This window comes from Ammospiza nelsoni, chromosome 1 (genome assembly GCF_027579445.1).
Source record: "Ammospiza nelsoni isolate bAmmNel1 chromosome 1, bAmmNel1.pri, whole genome shotgun sequence".
Classification (NCBI taxonomy): Eukaryota; Metazoa; Chordata; class Aves; order Passeriformes; family Passerellidae; genus Ammospiza; species Ammospiza nelsoni.
The window spans coordinates 134098590-134117743 of record NC_080633.1 but is presented as its reverse complement, the minus strand read 5'-3'; positions in this window follow the sequence as shown (position 1 = coordinate 134117743).

The following is a 19154-nucleotide window of genomic DNA, read 5'->3' as shown; positions in this document are numbered from 1 at the left end:
TGCTGTCAGAAGCCTGGGAAATACAAAACAGATGTTCTGCCCAGGCTCTGTTACTCAGCCAGATCGCTCTTTGCTATGCAGGCAGCTGTACCACATGTCTTTTCTGAGAAAGAAACAGTGCTTTCCTTTGGCACTTGTGCATCTTTCTCACTGACCAGGCAGACACTGTTGTCAAAGACAGCTTCTGTCATCCTTCCTGCTACCTAAGTCTGCAGAATCTCTCTGAAACTGAGCAGCTCTGTGCTTTGAAAAATAGAAGCATTAGGTACAAATTTTGGCAAGCATTGGCTCCTCAGGCGATTGCTGGGGCTGCTGGAAGTCAGAAAGCACTACTCACTCTAATGGGTGGTGGCAGCAGAGCTCTCTGTTTGCACCCTGAACAATGCACACATTATTAGAGCTAATGGCAGCTACATGTACACGTAATAATATAGCCTTGAGACTGCAGCCTGGGAATTCCACAAGAGCAGATTTGGGGTTTTTTGTTCATGGGAGAGAGTGGTGAGTAAGAGGAAAATCACTTGAGCAGAGGCTGAACTCTCCCTGCTGGGTTGCTTAAGAAGGGAGGGGTGAGGTCAGGGACTTCTGTCTCCAAATGACATTTGGGTGAATTTTAAGATATTATGTTGAACTCTGGATCCTTAATTTCAGAAAATCATACAATCATAGACTTTTTGGGGTTGGAAAGGGGCCTTGAAGGTCATCTAGTTTCACCCCCCTGCTGTTGGCAGGGACACCTTCAGCTAGATCAATTTGCTCAGAGTCCCATCCAAGCTGGGACACCTCCAGGAATGTGGCACCCACAACTTCCCTGAGCAACCTGTTCCAGTGCCTCACCACCCTCATAGTAGAGAATTATCTCCTAATATCTAATCTAAACTCTCAATTTGAATCCTTTCCCCCTTGTCCTGTTACTAAATGCTCTTGTAAGTAGTCTCTCTTCACCTTTCCTGTAAAGCACTGGAAGGCCAAAATTGGGTCACCCTGAACAATCCAGGCTGAACAATCCTAAGTCTCTAAGCCTCATAAGAGGGGTGTTCCTTCTCTCCAGACACCTTGGTGGCCTCCTCTGTACCTGTGCTAACAGGTCCCTGTCCTCCATGTGCTGGGACCCCAGAGCTGATGCAGCCCTGCAGGTGGGGTCTCACCAGAGCAGGGCAGAGGGGCACAATCCCCTCCCTGGCTCTGCTGCCCACACTGTTTGGGTGCAGCCCAGGACACGTTTGCCTTTCTGGGCTGCCAGTGCACATGGTTGGGTCAAGTCCAGCCTCTCACCCACCAGCACCCCCAGTCCTCCTCGGCAGGGCTGCTCTGGATCTGTTCATCCCCAGCCCATGCTGATGCTGGATGTTGTCCCAGCCCAGGTGCAGCACTGTGCACTTGGTCTTGTTAAACTGCACGAGGGGTTCAGCTGCTGCCTCACCCTGAACGCACGTGACACCCCCTGCTCAATATTTCAGGATGTTCAGCTTCCTCAGGCTGGGTGATGGGGTCACAAATCTGCATAGGCAGAAATGAATTTTTCACCAGGATTCACCACCTCCTCTCCTCAGTCCCCTAACAAATGGCTGGTGGTGCTTGGACTCCTCATCCCTGCCTTCCATGTGAAAGCGCTTCCTTAAGCATCTTGCTCTCGGCGAGTCACATCTGTGAATCCCCAGTGCTCTTCAGCATCTGGGATTCAGCATCCACTCTCTCTGGGGACACTTCCTTGGAAAAACACATGGTTATTTCATGTAGGCAGATTGCTGCCTCACATCTGGATATCTGTGAGTACCCTTCCCAGCCATAAACCTTGGTCAGAGGAGGGAAGTCTCAGAATCTGATCCTGAAATCTACAAAAATGGTCTGGTTTTCTAAAATTATCTGAATATTAATATCATTTATAAATCATTCTGAAGAGAGAGGGATAGGAAGAGAAAAGCTGTTGCTTTACATAGCCTGACCTCCTAAATTCACTAGGAGGTGGAGGGATTTAGACGTCTGGCAGTCTCTTAAAATGATTAAGGAAGAAAAGGAGGCTCACTTTGTAGTGGAAGGGGAGCTTTCTAGAGCAGATCACATTAACAAAACGCTCTTACAAGGTTTTATTAGCAGAATCATATTAAAATAGAATTGGGAGTAGTGGGTATTTTGACTATATGAAAAGGAAATAATATAGCAAAAGGGAGATATTCTATCACTCCTTGAAAGACAATTTTTGATAAGGAAGAGAAAGTAAAATCTTTTTTCTGTTTAGGTCCTTGTGGAAAGATGGCTGGGGGTAAAATCAGAGGAAACTGAGAAGTTACATTCACATCCCAACAGGAGTTATAACAGTACAGAAATCATAGGGTAAACTACAGCTGCTGCAGCCTGGATGGAATGCAGTTGGCATGCTCCGCAATGATTCCCCACACACAGTCTGCAACCAGGAGCACCTGCTAAGGGGTAGGAATGGAGGGTGGGGCAAATGGAGACACCACAGCCAGGCTCTGCAGAAATCTCTGCAGGGAGGAGAACCCAGTGGTAATTTGCAGCTGAGAAACTGTAGAGCACCTGTCAGCCAAGGGAGATAGGAGAAGATGCCTCAGTGCTGAGCCAGCAACTGTGCTGAAATCCCTCTCCTGGGATCAACTTGGTTCCTTATAACCTAACTGTAATATTAACTCACACCTCCATCCCAAAGTTAGCAATGTCCCAGGTACAACCACCCCCCACTGGGCCTGTGCTCTGTATCTTACTGACTGTATCTTTAAGGGTGAAGTGAGAGACATCAATCAGTAACAAAGGTATTTACACCTAAAGTCACTTGAGCTCCATCTAAACATAAATAAATAGTATCAAAGATAGTAAATCAAGAATGGGAAAAAATTTAGGGAAGACTCCATCATAGCTGCTGGAAATCAACAGACTGAACCTTTTTTCTCCCCATAGGGATGCCTATTGGGTAAGAACCCTGCTCTGTGCATGCTGAATGCTTTTACTGGGCTTTGTCTGTGTGTTGCTTTGAATACATTTTTGAAATCAGACACTGCTACCAGAAATCCTCAAACCTTAACCTGTCACAATTTTATATTAATAGATATTGTTATTCCATGAACTGTTGGTGCAAGTCCTTCACAGTGCTGGCAGCTGCTGGCAGCAGGGAACACACTCAAACAAAGTGGAAAATCCACTGATGGGTTGTAAAATGGGAAACCTGCTGAGGGGTGTCCCTTGTGCTGTTGGTGTATTTTTCTGAATAAGTCAGTGGAACTGTCCTATCCAGAGGACTGTTCAGTGAAGGGTCCCCATGACAGACTGCTCAGGCATGAGGGTTTCAGCTTTCCTGGGGTGCTGGCAGACAAATCAAACACTAAAGGTTGGGGAAATCTCCTCACATTAAGGGTGAACGAAATCTCCCCTATTCATGTGAATAGAGAGGGAGGAGTTGAGAATATAAAGGTAAAACACAATTTCTATAACAATGAACACAAAATGACAAAGTTTAAGATCTTCATAAAGAAAATTTAAAGAATGAAATGCAAGATAGTTAAGTTTGGTAACTGCAAAGGATTGATAGGCAAAGTCTTGTGGTAGGAAAAAATGAAATGAGCTGGCAACTTCTCAAAGAATCAGAAGAAGTAATCAACTATAGAAAGATGTAAATTCAGCAAAATCATGAGCTCTTTACTGATCTCACTAAAGATCAGGTATAAGAAAAGGAGAGTGTGAGAACAGAGGCATCAAGGACAAGAGGAAATCACTATATTTTTCTAGTAAGGAAAAGACCACTGGAGTGGGAAACACAGAGATGAAGGTCATAGTGTTTGATGACTTTTTTTCATCTATCATCCCTATAGCAGTGATCAGGTAGTTAATGTCATTAATTCCAAGGACAAAAGGAAAGAGCAGACCAGAGAGAAATTAGGTAGACTCACCTTTACAACTGGCTGAGTTTCCTTGTCAGACACAAGAATATCTCTGGCTTATCAGCAGTTATCACTGAGGCCTTGCAAGAAGAAACTGAGTTATCAAGAGTCTGGAAAACATCAGGGGAAAGGAAGGGACAATGAAAAGACAGAGAGAGCTGAGTTAGAGGATGACAGAGATGTCAGCTTAAATGCAGTCTCTGAAAAATATTTCACAAGTAAGCAGACAAACTTCTTGGGAGGAACTGAAAGGTGGAAAGGTTAATATCCAGCTTGGATCTGCCAAGCACAAATCATTTGAAACAAGGGGAGAAGCAGTGAATAGCAGCTATCTTTGCTTTAATTAGATTTTGACCTAATTAATTTTTGGGTTTCACAAGAAGGCAGTCTAGTCTATACGCTGTTTGCAAGCTGTTCTGGCACCCACACCTGCAGGTCACTTGGAAAGGTTTGCTCTCTCAGGGAATGGATGCCTTGGACAGGATGCTGTGGGATGCTAGAGTCAGTTTTGCTGGGTGCTGTCACTATCTGGATGACAGGAAAGAAGCCTTGCTAGATAACTCAGCAGATAATGCTACTGGGAGGAGCTGCAAGTACATTGCAGGAGTGCTTTAGAATTCCAAGTGCCCTTGGGAAACCAGTGAAACGGCCTGGAAAACACACAAGATGAATTTCCACGGTGAAAATGCAAGGTGCTGCACTTTGACAGGATTAATCACAAATCTGAGGTTGGTGAGAACAAAATTAAACAAAGCTGTGTCAAGAAAAAAGGCAAACATTGCATGGGGTGTATAAAAACTAGAGCTGAAGAAAGATACTTAGAGAAATGCTGTGTATTTTTTCCCTCGGCAATGGCTGTAATTTGAGATGCATGTGGACAAATTTGAGAATGTCCAAAGAAAAGCAACAAGAGGTCTAAAAAAGCATGACCTTGGAGGAAATAGTGAAGGAATTAGCTTGGTGTGGTCTCAAGAAAAGCAGTCGGGGGCGGGGATGGTAAGAGCCTTTTAGCACATAGAGGCTGCTGTGAGGAGGAAAGGCGTAACCTGCCCTCTGCATCTGCAGGGGATAGGTCAAGAAGCACTGGAGTTCAGCTGCTGCAAAGGAAGTGTATAAAAATTTTCTGAGGCATTAGGGAAAACTTTGTAATGGCACAATTAGGGAAGTACTAGAATAGATTGCCTGGGGAAGAAGTGGAGTCTCCAACACTGGCCGTCTCAACAATTTAGGCTAACATCTGTCAGGAACAACACACACATAACCAACCTGGCTGGGGGCCAGGGAAGTGACTGCATGACCTCCTGAAGTCCCTTCCAGACCTGTTTTTCTCTGGTTCTAATCATTCAGGAGCCTCCCTCCCTGGCAATGCTCTGTACTTTTGGAATGAACCATTTGACATGCTGCTTGATTACTACCCTCATTTCTTTGCATTCCTCTATATTATACTGTGGGCTTGGGGATAATTCCTAGCTTATCTAAAAGAGAAGCTGTGTTTCACTTCAAGTTTCTCCAACAAGTGTTAGGGATGCCTCTTCAGTCACATTGTGTATCCATGTTTTCAGAAGTTCAAGTTTAGGCACTCCTCAGGACAGCCCCAGGTGCTAAAACCGGCAGGATGGGAGAGGAGAGCTGGAGCATAAAACACTGAAGGAGTAAAGAGCAGAGCTACAGCCTGGTGAGCTGCACCAGGCAGGGAGTGAGGCAGGCTGAGCTCTTACAGCCTTCCTCCCCCTCCCCTGATGGACAGAAATCTCTGATTTCTCACTGACAAGAGGGAATTGAAGGATCAAGACACAGACCTGCCTTGTCTCCTTAGCCCACCCAGAGGTGCCAGATGCTCAGAGATGCCACTCAGAGCAGGTAGGGGTTACCTGGCAGTACCTGAGCACAGCCTGTGTCACTGAAGACCTTCATGGTTGGATCTGCACCCTGCTTGGTTTCCCAGACCTAGAGAAATGCTACCAGGAGAATCTGCTGAACAAAAACCAAGGTGCAGGAGTAGAAAAAGAGTAAAGAATTTTTATCTCGACCCTGTGTTTTGTATCATCCCAAATCTGGTTTACCAGACTTTCCAGTATCATCATAAGACATACCAAACAACAACAATATTCTCAGAAATAATAATCTTTTAAAGTGCTTAGAAAATACCTGACCTAAGAGAAAAGAGCACTGCTAAGTGGACCATTTACTTTAATGTGATATTCTTAGCTGAGATGGAAATACTCTGTGGGGGTGGACAGGGTTAGAAGCTGGTCTCCATCACCACTCCTTCCCTGCGACACAGAAGGAGCAGGGCCATTCTGGTCTCTCCCCAGAAACCTCAGCCCTGGGTTTTTTCAGTCTTGTGCTTCCTCTCGTGTTCCAGGCTGTAGCACAGAAACACCTGCAGACGGAGGCAGCAGAGAGAAAGACTTCAGTGTTCAAAGCTTGCATCTAAAGGGAGGAAGGAGTGATGTTCACATATATATGAAGGAAGCACAGCTCAGCCATCTTCAGAGAGCCTTAGTGAAGCCCATAAACCCAGGGGGAAAGAGAATGCGAGGCTGACAAAGAACTCCCCCAAATGTTGTCAAGCTGATCACCTCTCCTAGGATTTTGCTCTTCCACTCTGTGAATGTCTTCCTTTCATGCCAGCTGACAGAGTTTGCCCTCAGTCTGTTCTTGTGGGAGCTCCAAAATCCTTATTCCTTCTTCCTTATTCATCTTACCCCTCATAGCCTCTGTTTGCAGGGAGTATTCACAGTTGCCAGATCACTGAAGGAAAAACTTGAACTTTCTGAATTTCTTAGTGGCCTCAGAACACAAAACTCCAAAATAATGTCATCTGACTCCTCAGGCAAACACTTTGGTTGAGAGAGACTGTGATAAATAACATTTAAATGCAAGAAGAAATCACCATTCATGGCTGGCTCTGAACTGGCTTGGAGGTCAGTGGCATATGACTCCTGCTCCAGTAGAGCTTTAATTTGTTAAAGAGATGAGCAAATAAGTCAGAACACAGTCCTGGGCAACCAGCTCTAGGTGCTCTGCTTGAGCAGGGGGGTTGGAGCCAGTGACCTCCAGATCAGCCTCAATCATAATGTGATTCTGTGATTCTATGCCTCCTTTAACTCCCTAGCCTGCATCTCCTGGAACAGTCTGTTTCTTAACCAGTCTTTCAAGTGTTGCTCTCCACCCCTGTGCATTAGACAGGTCAAATAACAATTGCCTGCAAACCCCAGTAAAATCTTGTGTCCTACGATAAACAGCTGAGGGAACTGCGGTTGTTTAGCCTGGGTATAAAAGGAGGCTCAGGGGAGACCCTATTGCTCTGTACAACCTGAACAGAGATTCTGGCAAGGTGGGGATCAGTCACCTCTCCCAGATGACTGCTGACAGGACAAGAGAACGCGGCCTGAGCCTGCACCAAGGGAGGTTCAGGTTGGACATCAGGAAGAATTTCTTCATGGAAAGGGCTCTTAAGCATTGGAATGAGCTGCCCAGGTAGGTGGTGGAGTCACCACCCCTGGAGGTGCTCAAAAACAACTGGATCTGCCACTTAGTGCTACAGTTTAGTTGAAAACGTGGTGCTTGGTCAAAGGGTCATTTAAAACCTAATGATTAAAACCTAATGGTACTGTGATTCTGTGAAAATTGTGCAGTCCCTATAACCAAGGTGTGCCTGGTTTGCCTCCTGAGGTTGCTACATGCAACTGCTCACTAAAATCTCCCAAAATGCTGAACACTAGCCCTGCCCCACACCCATGTAAGGCACACCAATTTCTCAATAAGAAAATGCATTTTAGCAAATGTAGAGCATTCAGAAGAGTAGACCTTTCAACTGCAGAGTGTTTTCAGACTTGGTGACAGCAAAGCTGCTAGTCTTGCTGCCATCCCACACATGCAGCTATGCATTACAAAGATGAGAAGCAGTCACACAGAAAATGGTGTCTGTGCCTTACTCAAAACCTGCTGTTCTCCTGGTGGCATCGAGGCTTTATTTAGGTCACTTTAAAAAAAGGACAAATTAAGCCTCAGGGCAGAATTGTATCCTTTCACTCTGTAGGCAGAATCTGTTCTCATGCTGGAGTAAATGCTGATAGCTGTAGTTTGTTGAAGATAACAGAGATCTTGCTATAATACACTTGAGTGTACTCCAGTGGAAAGCAGGACCTGATCCTTTAATAGAAACAAATAACCAAAAATCTTCACACTGTTTCCTCAAGTTTCACTAGCTGAAAAAAAAATCTAACAAAACAAAACATGAGCAGGAATAATAATTTGTTTTTTCTCATTTCACTGGTCTGCCCTCAAGGATTGCTACTAGGTTACATTGATTCCTCAATAAAGAAAGACTTTCATTTGCACCAAGGCCTTTTTTAGAAGGAATCTGCTGCAGAATTATGCCTAATAGCACAAAATGCTTTCAGTAGCAAAAATTCCTTAGGGTGAAGCACTTTGTTAGAAACTTGACCAGCCAATATATAGCTGAAGTTATGCCTAATTCTACCTATACAATACCAGTTAATTGAAGTATACAAATACAGCTATCCCTTTTTCGCCCTTATTTTGTTGTTTTGTTCATCTTTGCAGTTTAATCACAGTTCTAGGGAATTTTATGTCCTCTTTTTTCTTCATACATTCAAATTTATTCTGCTTGCCAGAATAAATGACATATCACACCCCATGCAGTTGAAATACTTGCCCTGCTCCCATTATAGAAAGTCTGTGCAACTTTTTGTTCTTCAAAATACTGTCAGGAAATTTTGTAAAAAACGTCATCCACATTAAGAGGTTTTCAAACTATGTATTTTGAAGGCGAATTTCTTAAAGAGCACCTGCATGAGTTTAAGGCAAATCCTAATGATGCTGCCCAAAACCACCCTAGCAAAGAAGCCTGAAACTCTTGTGACTTGGTGGACTATTTAGACACATGTTTAGCATGAGAACTTGCTGTGAGAGCAGCCCATTTCCATGGACGGACCGTATCCTCCATCCCCTTGCACAGTGCCTACCTGATGCCTCCTCCCTTTCTCCTCTCATGCCATCAGTGGTACCAGCTGCCTTCTCACCTGCAAATGTGAGCAGTAGGAAAAACTTCTTCTGTAGCTTAAAGCTTCAAAACTGCTTAAAGCATGCCTTGTTTTGCCAGAAAGCAAGAAAATGCCCTTTACCTTAGGTGCTGCTGTAAAATCTCTGGGAAAGAAAGCTTCCAGGCCAGATTTTGTGTCTATTCTCCCTTGCTCGAGAGCAGCAGGAGATTTTGGAACTATTTGTCTTCTCCTCGGGTGATATTTGCCAGCACGTCCTTGCATCCACAAGGCAGAAAAGATATTTCTTACAATATATAAGTTAATGGCCCTACCTAAGATAGAGCTACAGTGAATTGTCCAGCAAACATTTGTGTAAATGTAAAGTTACTTCTATGATTTTTATATAGTGAATATTGGATCACTAAACCTTAAATCTATCTGTAGGGTAAGACTGGTTTTCTTCTGAGTCTCATTTGAACAATGGGTTTAAGCTACAGGAACAGTAAAAGACTGCATCACATCTTTCCAAAACAACATGGGTTGTCATTTTCAGATGACTGCAATTTCAAAAGTGCAACTGATTTATACTCTTAAAAGAGTTTAAAAATATAAATATCTAAAACAGAACCAAAGCATTCTGAAATTATTAGTTATATATTTTTTTTAATGAGGATGGACAGAAATTTGGTTCGGCCAATTGTTTTGCAGTAAATGATATTTTAAAATATCTTTGGCTTCAGTTCAAATGAGACAAAAAACCTTATGGATGACATATGAAGATGAAAGAGAAAATTAATATGGAGTCGTTGGTATGTGCATACAGTCATGTGTGCTTGTTTCAGTATTTGCTGCTATCCCAGTGTGAACTGAGAAGAAAGGGATAACTTATCCTCAGAGGCATGTATAAGAGAAAGATGAAAACCCTATTGATTTTTATTATGTACTGTGTCTGTCATTCACAAAGTCTTCCCTTTTTTAGAAGGACATTTTTAATGCTAGAGCTTCCTTTAGTGAACTCCAGTTAGATATTTCCTCTTAACCACTCTAAGTTATTTGCAGGGGGATTTTTTTCTTAATCTTGAAATGAAAGAATTCACTTGCCTTTGAGAAACATATCCTGGATTTTTCACAGTAACACCCTTTTTCTTCACTCAGTCTGGATCTGCGTCCTATGAGTGGGCTCTAGCAAGCCTGAAAGCAGATAGCTGCTTTTCTGACATGTCAGCAGCATATGTACATGTCAATCCATGTTACACAGGAAATAAGATAACACCGTCATTTTACTGAGGAGTTCCTATAATTTTCAGTTTCCATATTAACAGGAAAAAGAATATCCCTTGGGAAGTTTATGGCCTGAAGAGTGACAAATACTTGCAGTGCACAAAGACATGGTTCCCAGATAGTATTTACTGTAGAAAAGCTCTCCAGCCCACATGGCTTGCATCAGGAAAAGCAGGCTGGGGGCTAGCACTTGGTACAAGGAGGGAAAAATGGCTGGAAAAAAAAGGGATTAAAGCCTTCCCAAGCAGTCTGCTGAGTGAAAACCTCTGCCTTCTACTGAGGAAGAATTTCCAAGTGGATGTCATCCAAGAATGATTTGATTCCCCAGAGAGGCTGTACCCTGGTTTCAAGGCACGAGCAGCGTCCCTGCCTCACAGCTGTCCCCTCGCCTGCCTCCATCTGCGAGCTCTCTGCAGCCCCTCCTGTGCTCCTGCCACACTTGGCAGCTCCTGCTTTGCTTCATACGGCACAGTGGACAGCAACATCTCATCCCACCAACTCCCAGGCTCATCTGAAAATCTGCATGGCATCATCTTGAGACCAGTTTGCTGTGCAGGAGCTTGCTCACTGCCTTAAGTCTCAAGAAGAGATGACTGAGAGGGGACCTCACCAATGTCTATCAGTCTCAGAAGGGACGGTGTCAAGAGAATGGACCAGGCTCTTCTCATTAATGCCAAGCAATAGGACAAGAGGCAGTGGGCAGAAACTGATGCACAGGAGGTTCCACCTGAACACAAGGAAAACCTTTTTTACTGGAACAGACAAGCAAGGACCCATTCCTCTGAACACATTTGTGCTATTGCTGTCAAAACAAAAGTCTCTTCCAAAACTAACTAGCCAGTGACATTTTGTCTTGAATGCCTGAAAACTGGAAGTCAACTGCTACAAAGAAACCCTATTGCCTTCCACAGTACCCATGGCCAAAATGAAGACAAGTCAGTGTAACCAGAGGTAGCCATCTGACAACTCATCTTACCTGAGGCTGTCGAGGGTATGATGCAAGGCTGAAATACACTTTGAGGGACATACATGGAGTTTCAGCTCATGCATGGGGTTTCGTAGCATTGGTTTAGCTATTCACAGAGAGGGGAGAGCTGCAAGGAGCTGCATTTGTTTTCACATCTCTGTTTTCTGGACAGCTCTGAGGCATCTCAGGAGGACTTTGCCAGAGTTCTAACATCATATGAAATTATCACACGTCTAGTTCATGTAGGGGAGGAATCTCCTGGAAGAGTCTGTGATTCTTTTCCTTGATGTTCCCTGGGACTCACTGGCTGCTCACAGAATGAAGGTGAGAACTGGGTGACTGAGAGCATCCTAGATATTCTCTGTCTTATATTAAAGCACATATGTGTTGTCAGATTATATTTATGTATTTCATAACATGAGTGCCTGTGTTTCATTACAGTGCAGAGTGTAATTTTAAGATATTAAGGGACGTACACCCAGCACAAGTCACAACCCTGCAGATGTGCCACAATAGTGTAGAACTTCATCTCCTGAGCCTGGGAGATCTGAGCAGGAGTTAGGGGACAGGTACTCCATCAGGAGAGAGGCACCATCCCTCTCTGGGCCATCAGGAGAAACACTGTTGAGGTCTCCAGAGTCATGCAAGAGTCATCACTTTGTGTCTATTTCCTGCATTTCAAAGAGTAATTATATTTACAAAACAACAGCTTTTTATTTCTCTCAGTTTTCCTTCAATTCTCCTTAGCTGTGCTCTCTTTCTGACTCATATTTTAAATGTGCCTTGGCAGCAAGATCCTCAGCTTCTTTAATTTATTACCTCTGTTTATGGAATATGGATATTGGGCCAACTAACTTTATTTCTTACATTAAGTGAATCAGTGCAAATGCAATCACTTTTGGATATTCACTGTATAAAATAAGCATATTTAGATGATCAAATAAGTGTTCCCATATGCATGTTGGCTGGTATTTCGTGCTGGTATAGCACTTTTATTTTTCTTATGTGGTGTCCTTTGTCTTCTTTCCTTCCCTTTTTGACTGCATTTGGTCAGTTATTCAGGAAAAAAAAAAATTACTTGTACCTTAAAAGAAATACTGTCTATTCAGCATATGGCATTTATAGATCTTCGGAAATTCTTTAGGGAGGCATGCTTCAGATTAGTGGTCTCTCTCCTTCGGGGATGGTTTTAATTTGTTAGCACTTCAGATCTGTAGTCTTGAGGTAGCTCCATTTTCAGTCAATAAAATGGTTAGTGAAATGAGGGTAAAATATTATAATTGTGTTCTTCAAATCAGATTTTTATGTGGGTTTTTTTCCTCCTGGTATGTAAATCTGTCATTCGGAGAGGAATTTTTCCTGTTTTCTTTTAATCTTTGGTGCATGTGCCAAGAATGATGATTTTAAACATGAATTACCACAGTGACTCAAAGTCAAACTGCTGGTAGGCTCTTACCCTGGTTTGGGAGGGGAGCCAAGAGCAGCCCGGCTTTGACTCCAGCATTTCCGACTGGAGCCTGCCCCCGTCTAGGGCCCTCAGCTCTGCTCACAGCACATCTCCTCTTTGGGGCCCCAGGTGCAAAGAGCCAAACCACCCCTGAGGAAAGGCAAAGATGTACCTGGACCCCGGGGGCTGCTGGCTTCCTGCAAGCAGCAGCTGTGTCAGAGCCAAGCCGGGCCGTCCATTGAGCCACCTTCGCCCACCAGTGGTGTCCAGCCAGAGCCTCAGCTGTGAGGCTTTGTGAGAGGAATGAAGGGATGCACAAATGCCGCACAAACCCAGGCCAACAGCAGCCAGCTGTGACAACAGCACTGTGCAAGCAGCTGAAAGGAGTCAGCAAAAGCTCTCTCATCTGCTGTGGTTACAAACTAAAGTCTATCCAGCAGACACTTCTGAAAATGGCATTGCCTGTGTGGAGCAAATGAGAAGGGCAATGCTGGATAATGCTGACAGTTTGCTGCAGTAATCAGGGAAAGAGGTGCCCCTCAGGACTTTGGGACTCATCCAGTCCATCCTAGTCCCAAGGCAGATTCCATATCTAGTCAGGCAGGCAGACTTTTGTATAGCCTGACCATAATCACACTCTTCTCACTGGGATTTCAAACCCTCCCAGTAGTCCTTACTGGGGCTTCAACACCCTTTCCAGGAAAATATTTTTCCCAGTGTGCAATTTAAAATATTGCTACAACTTCAGCTCATTGTTTTCTTTGCCTTTGCTCATGGACATGGAGAGCAGATTATTCTCTTTTTTCTACAGCTCTACAACCTTGTTTTCCCATTAGTTTTTCCCTGCCTTACACTGAAATACTGGGCATTGCCAGTGGTTGCCTTCTTTGCTTCCCTGCTATGGACTCAGCCTCTGTGTGAAGAGCAGCCTGCACGACAGAGACATTAAACAGCTTGTGGGACAAACCATGGTGCAAAGACATGGATGATCAAAGAGGGCAATGAAAAGCAGTCTAAGAAGCTGTGGGTGTGCAACATGCCAGAACTGTTTCTGTCAGAATCTTTGTGTGTGTGTCTGGATGGTGTGGGCCTGGGTTTTTTTGTTATACAAGTGGTGAATTCATTTCTGTCACATTTTAAGATTTTCAAATGGATATGCGCTTGTTACATAACTATAAAGTATTGGTGTAGATAAAACTGAGAGTCATATTTTGCATCAGTAGATTCAGTGGTGAATTGCTTTGCAACTTGGCTGCTGTGATTTAGAAATGAACAAACCTTCTCAAAGTGCTCAGGCCCCACTGGGAATGGTTGGCAGACAGCGAGCCTCAGAGGACACTCAGAGGAAGATGCTTGTCTCTGTTGGCACCTCCCCACAGGTATTCAGGGATGCATCCCAGAGCTGGAGCTTGTGATTCTGTTCTGAGCCTACTGCAGGAGGATGTATTGCAAAATATTTGATGTTTCACACAAGAAAAGTCAAAAGCATCATGCTGAGTAAATCATAAACATGCTTAGAAACACAACAGTGAGCAAAAGCAAAAACACAAACTCAAACAGTTCCCGCTCTTGAAAACCTAGAGTGATCATGAGCTCCTTATGAAAGTGAAGCTATGATTTTGTCTGAGAAGAAAGGCTTCTGTTTGAAGTTAAAACAATTAGTTTTATTATTTAGGGAAAAAAATCAAAACCAAATCCAAAACTGGAGAGACATGCAGCTGAATAGCATTTTATAACATATAGGAAGTTTCCCCATTACACTTGACAGGAACAGAATACACTGGAATCAAAGGGATATGTTAACAACTCAGCATATCTACCCTTTTGGAACTAGTATTAGTCTGTCATATCACCAAAAAATAATAAATCTTTGTAAAAGGCAACAGTTGCTTTCATACTCTGGCAGCAAAACCCATCTGGCACCATTGGAAAAGTAAAAAAGGCAACATATCTAAATTACATTGTTAAAACACCTACAGCCTAGTTCATTTTCATATGCTATCCATATGTAAGCCCTGAGCAATAGACAGCCACTTAAAAACTCCCTTGTTCTGTGTGTGTGTGTGTGTGTGTGTGTGTGTGTGCGTGTGTGATGAGGCAGGGGAGAGGAGAGAGAAGAGAGACAGACAGACAAGGTGAACATGGAGACCTCTGTTTTTATTCTGATGTTTTGAAGCGGAAAATATTGCAAGCCCTAACTGGCAGAAAAATAATTACACTGGATAAATAAGTGAATAAATATAATAGCAGGTTTTCACATTTTAAAATTCCTGAAAAGTTTTTTAGCTTTATCAACCCCCTTCCACACCCACCAGAGCATATGGCCCACTGTTTGTGCAAATCAGCCGTCTTTGCTTAAAGTGGATGTTTCTATTAACACTGTGACTAATTACTGAAAACAAACATGTGTAAGTATGATCTCTGCTAACTGCCTCTGTCAACCCATCTTTTTCTTCTTGCTATTCAGTCGAAGGGATTAAGATTGCTTGCAAAAGTACAGTAGACCTCCACTTAGCCTGTTAACTGGCATGAATAAACAAAGCCCATCAACCACAACTGACGTCAGGCTTCAAGAAATGTTTTTTACATTAGTTTAAAAAAAGCCCCCAAAAACATTTAAAGTGAAAAAATTCCAGAGAACATTTAAACACCATTTAAACGTTTAAAGAGCTTGGCCATGGGACCTAAGGGGCTGCTTTGGGAGGGGTGTTGAGAGCACAGCAATGCAAACCACAGCGCAGGAGCTCACATGGGTGGCAGACGTTTTGTGCTGAGGGCAGCCTGCGCTGCCTCAGAGCGCAAGGATGGACATACGTGCACACAAAAGGAGCCTCCAGAGAAGCTTTAATGTCAGTCTTTCTTGTGGTTTTCTCCCATCCAGAAATAAAACCAACAAAAACAACAACAACAAAATGACTTAAAGCATCCATTTGGTCTTTGTAAGATACAAAGAAGAAAAGATTCAAGCAGAGTTTTCTTCCAAGTGCTCTACAAAAGCTGCTACAACAGCATCACAGAGTGGGGGACAGGAAGCTGCATTGCTTCTTGTCTTGTTGTCTACTTGGGAGTGGAGGAGAGTGGAGAGACCCAGGCTGCTTCAGAGCATGTCTTCCTTATTACAGTGGAAATACAGGGGAAAAGAACATCTTTATGGTGCAGCCTGAATGTGTGTGCTCTTCCCAGCCCCTGTGTCTGGGCTGGCTGGGGCCCTGTCGAAGCTGTTGGGCTCTGAGCAGCCATGGCCTGTGGTAAAACCAGCTCTCAGCACACTTTGCTCTCACACACACTGACTGCCCCTGAGAGGAGCCAGCTCTACAGGATGGAGAGAGACCTAGAAACCATCTTTACACAGCCATGCTGCCTGTCTAACATGAGCTGTGGGACAGGATCTCAGTGTATTTTACCTCAAGTTGTACATAATGTAAAAACAAATTACATGCTAGAAAATTGCACAAGTCTACATCTGCTGCTTTTTCCAAGCTCATAGTATGGTTAGGAGCCAATTCCCTGTCATTTCTCATCTCTTGCACTTTACACAGGGTGTTTCCTTTATAAAACAACTTGCCTTTGGGTTTAATGATTTCTAAGGAAACATAACTCTGTCAGTGTGCTGTAGTGCTTAATTCCTCCTCTGCTGTTAGTGTCTGCCTGGTGCAGCCCAGGGACACCAGTGTGCTCACTGAACTGTGCATGCACTCCGTGTGCTCTTGGGCTCATGCCCATGCCTAGAAGCTGGTGTTTGATCTAGACTGAACAAGATGGTCCTAGCCTTCAAAGCCAGCATGTTTACATTCCTCTGCTCTATCCTGCTTTTTTTTTTTCAAGCACCCTCAAGATAGGTGTCCTGCTGTTAGAATAAATACTTACCTTGAGCACTGCCCTTTTCTCTGGTGGCCTCAAAATGCTTTTGCAGATGTGGAAGCATTGTTAACTCCTTTATATCATGAAAAAATGGCAGCACAGTGCTCAGACCTGCAGGACAAAGCAAGGGCAGAGACAGCAAGGAAAAAAACACAAATGTCCTCTCATGCAGCCCAACGTGGCCCAGCCTGGTTCAGAATCACCAGCCTTAGAACCTTGGCTTTCTTTCCAACCACCCTCACCTCAGCAGCTCCTTCTCTCCCTCCCAAACCAGGCCTCCTGGTGCAGGGGGCTGGGGGAGGCAGAAAATAGGGACAGCAGAGCAAGGGGTGTGCAGAAATAAAATCCTTAACTATCCAACCCTTAACTGTTCACTGCTACGTGGGTTGCAGCCACCAGAGCAGATGTGCTGATGTGGAGGTGGCTGGGTCAGACTGCAAGGTCCTGTGAACCAGACTGGTGAACAGAAGACATGGGAAGGAGTGGGGGGAAACACTTCTGAGAGCAGGAAGTGAACAGGATCAGGGCTCAGCTGGCTCTGTCTTCCATCACAGGGCATTTCTTTGGCTGGAGGAGGGGAACAGCAAAATTCACTGCTATTGGTGACCCATTCAGAAAGGGCCTCTCTCTGACTGAGACAGTGGCTGCCCATCAGGGACAAGGGCTCTGCCTTGGGGCAATGAGGACAGTGTCTCTGGTTCTTCTCGAGCTCAGTACTGGTACTGACCTTGCATGCTAAGACTAAGGACTTGTAAGGGAAAACCCAGGGATTCAGGGGTTGCTGCTTGTTCCTACTGCTGTGCCCAATACACACGAGGAAATTCAGCTCCAAACATGGCACATACACCACATGAATCAACAGTCTGAGAGCTGGAATAACTGATGGAGAAACAAGGGAACTACAGGAAAGCAGCTGCAGCAAGGGGTACAAACTCAAACCCTGAGTTTACTGCTCAGCTCTTCAGTCAGCTTGTCAGGGTGACCTAATCCTCCTCGGTACACCTCAGAGAGGGCAGTGGAAGTAGAAACATGTTATTTCCTGGCTTGAATCTTATCAGCTTTCCTTTCCTTCTGACAGATATTTTAAATTTGCCACCAATTCTCTGAAGATGCCAAAATATGAAGCAAATCACCCTGGTTTTGGCTGATGTCTCACACTAAGGCAGAGGAAAGCAGATTTATCAGAGTTGACACCACTTCCTGAGTGTGCTCTGTTAACACAGGATCAGGTTCTTACAGCCTATGGATTGGGGGGGAAATGAGTCAAAATGGCAAATTAGTCTACATTTTACCTGTACCTCAGCTTACAGAGTTAGGCACTGCAGTTTAGCACACAGAAAAAAAGTCAATCTGAGGGCAGGACCTCTCACTCTTCATAGTTAGCATTCCCCAATGCATGGTGTAGGCTGACAATTATTTTCCACTCTCTGAAGCCTGTGGTTTGAACACTGACAAGTCTCTGTTCAAATTCCCTTTCCACTCTAAATGCCATTTAATGGCAGTGTAACTGGAAGGGTCAAAAATCAACTCTCGCTTGGCAGTGGCCCCATCCAGAGCCAAAGCCACGTTCCCTGCTGAGGCACAGGAGAGCTTCTGACTAACAGGTGGCCATTCACAAACACTGGGCCTGCTCAAGAACAGCCTTAACAGAAACTCTAAACACCAAAATGCTTTCAAGAATACAGATTGTACTGATGATAAATTAATCAAATTACTAGAAGCCTAGCAAGAACCTTAAAAGAGGGTTTAGTTCAGTGCTGGTGTTCTGACATGAAAAAAGAAAAATGCATTTCACATATCTTCAATGCATTTATTTATGCTGCTGCATGTCCTCTTTACCTTACATCAACTTGCCAAATGAACAAAAAATACCTCCTCTCTGCTTAATAAGGTGAAGAGCTGATGCTCCATATCAAGAGTCTTAGGGATATTTGGATATATCTATGATTCCACTAAAAACATAAACTGAAAAAAGATCCTTTAAAAAGTATTGATCCATCAAATAGCTTTGCAATGCTCACACTTTCTCTTCCCTTCTGGGAGGGAGATGGGGAATGATGCTACCAAATCCCAATTTAAATATCTTTGTGGTCAAGAAAATTATTTCATGTCTCAAAAAATGCTATGTGTCTGCAACAAAAAGCAAGAGAATTACAGGGATTCATGGAGGATGGTTTGCACTGGCAAAGCATCAGTGCTTGAACACAGTCAGCAATGTCTGTGTGCTCACAGGAAGTACCTGGGAGCAGACCATGGTACAGAGCTAGGACCAAATACTGGATATAAATGGAAATCCCATTGAGGATGTTCTCCTCCTGCTAGGGCAGTCTTAATTTCTGTAACAATCACACTAGAGATGGATTTACTTCTGGAGACAGCATGGTTAATTAAGCCCTGCATGTACCAGAGTACCCTTGGGAACTGCAATGGACAAGGGCTGTAAAAGTTACTGCTCAGTAACACCTCTGGGAAGGTGCTTCCCTTTCTTAATGAGTATTCCCATTAAGTTTAAAATAGAAGTTGAGGTCTGTGCAAAAGCTCAAGTGCAGTGGAACCATTAAAAATAGATATGTTTTATGACAGCAATTAATCTAGGCATTAGTTTGACTTTGAAGACAAGGCACATCTCTGATGAAAGTGATTAGGCATTTTGGAGGTTTTCTTATACGGTCTCTCCTTGCCACAAACAAGGA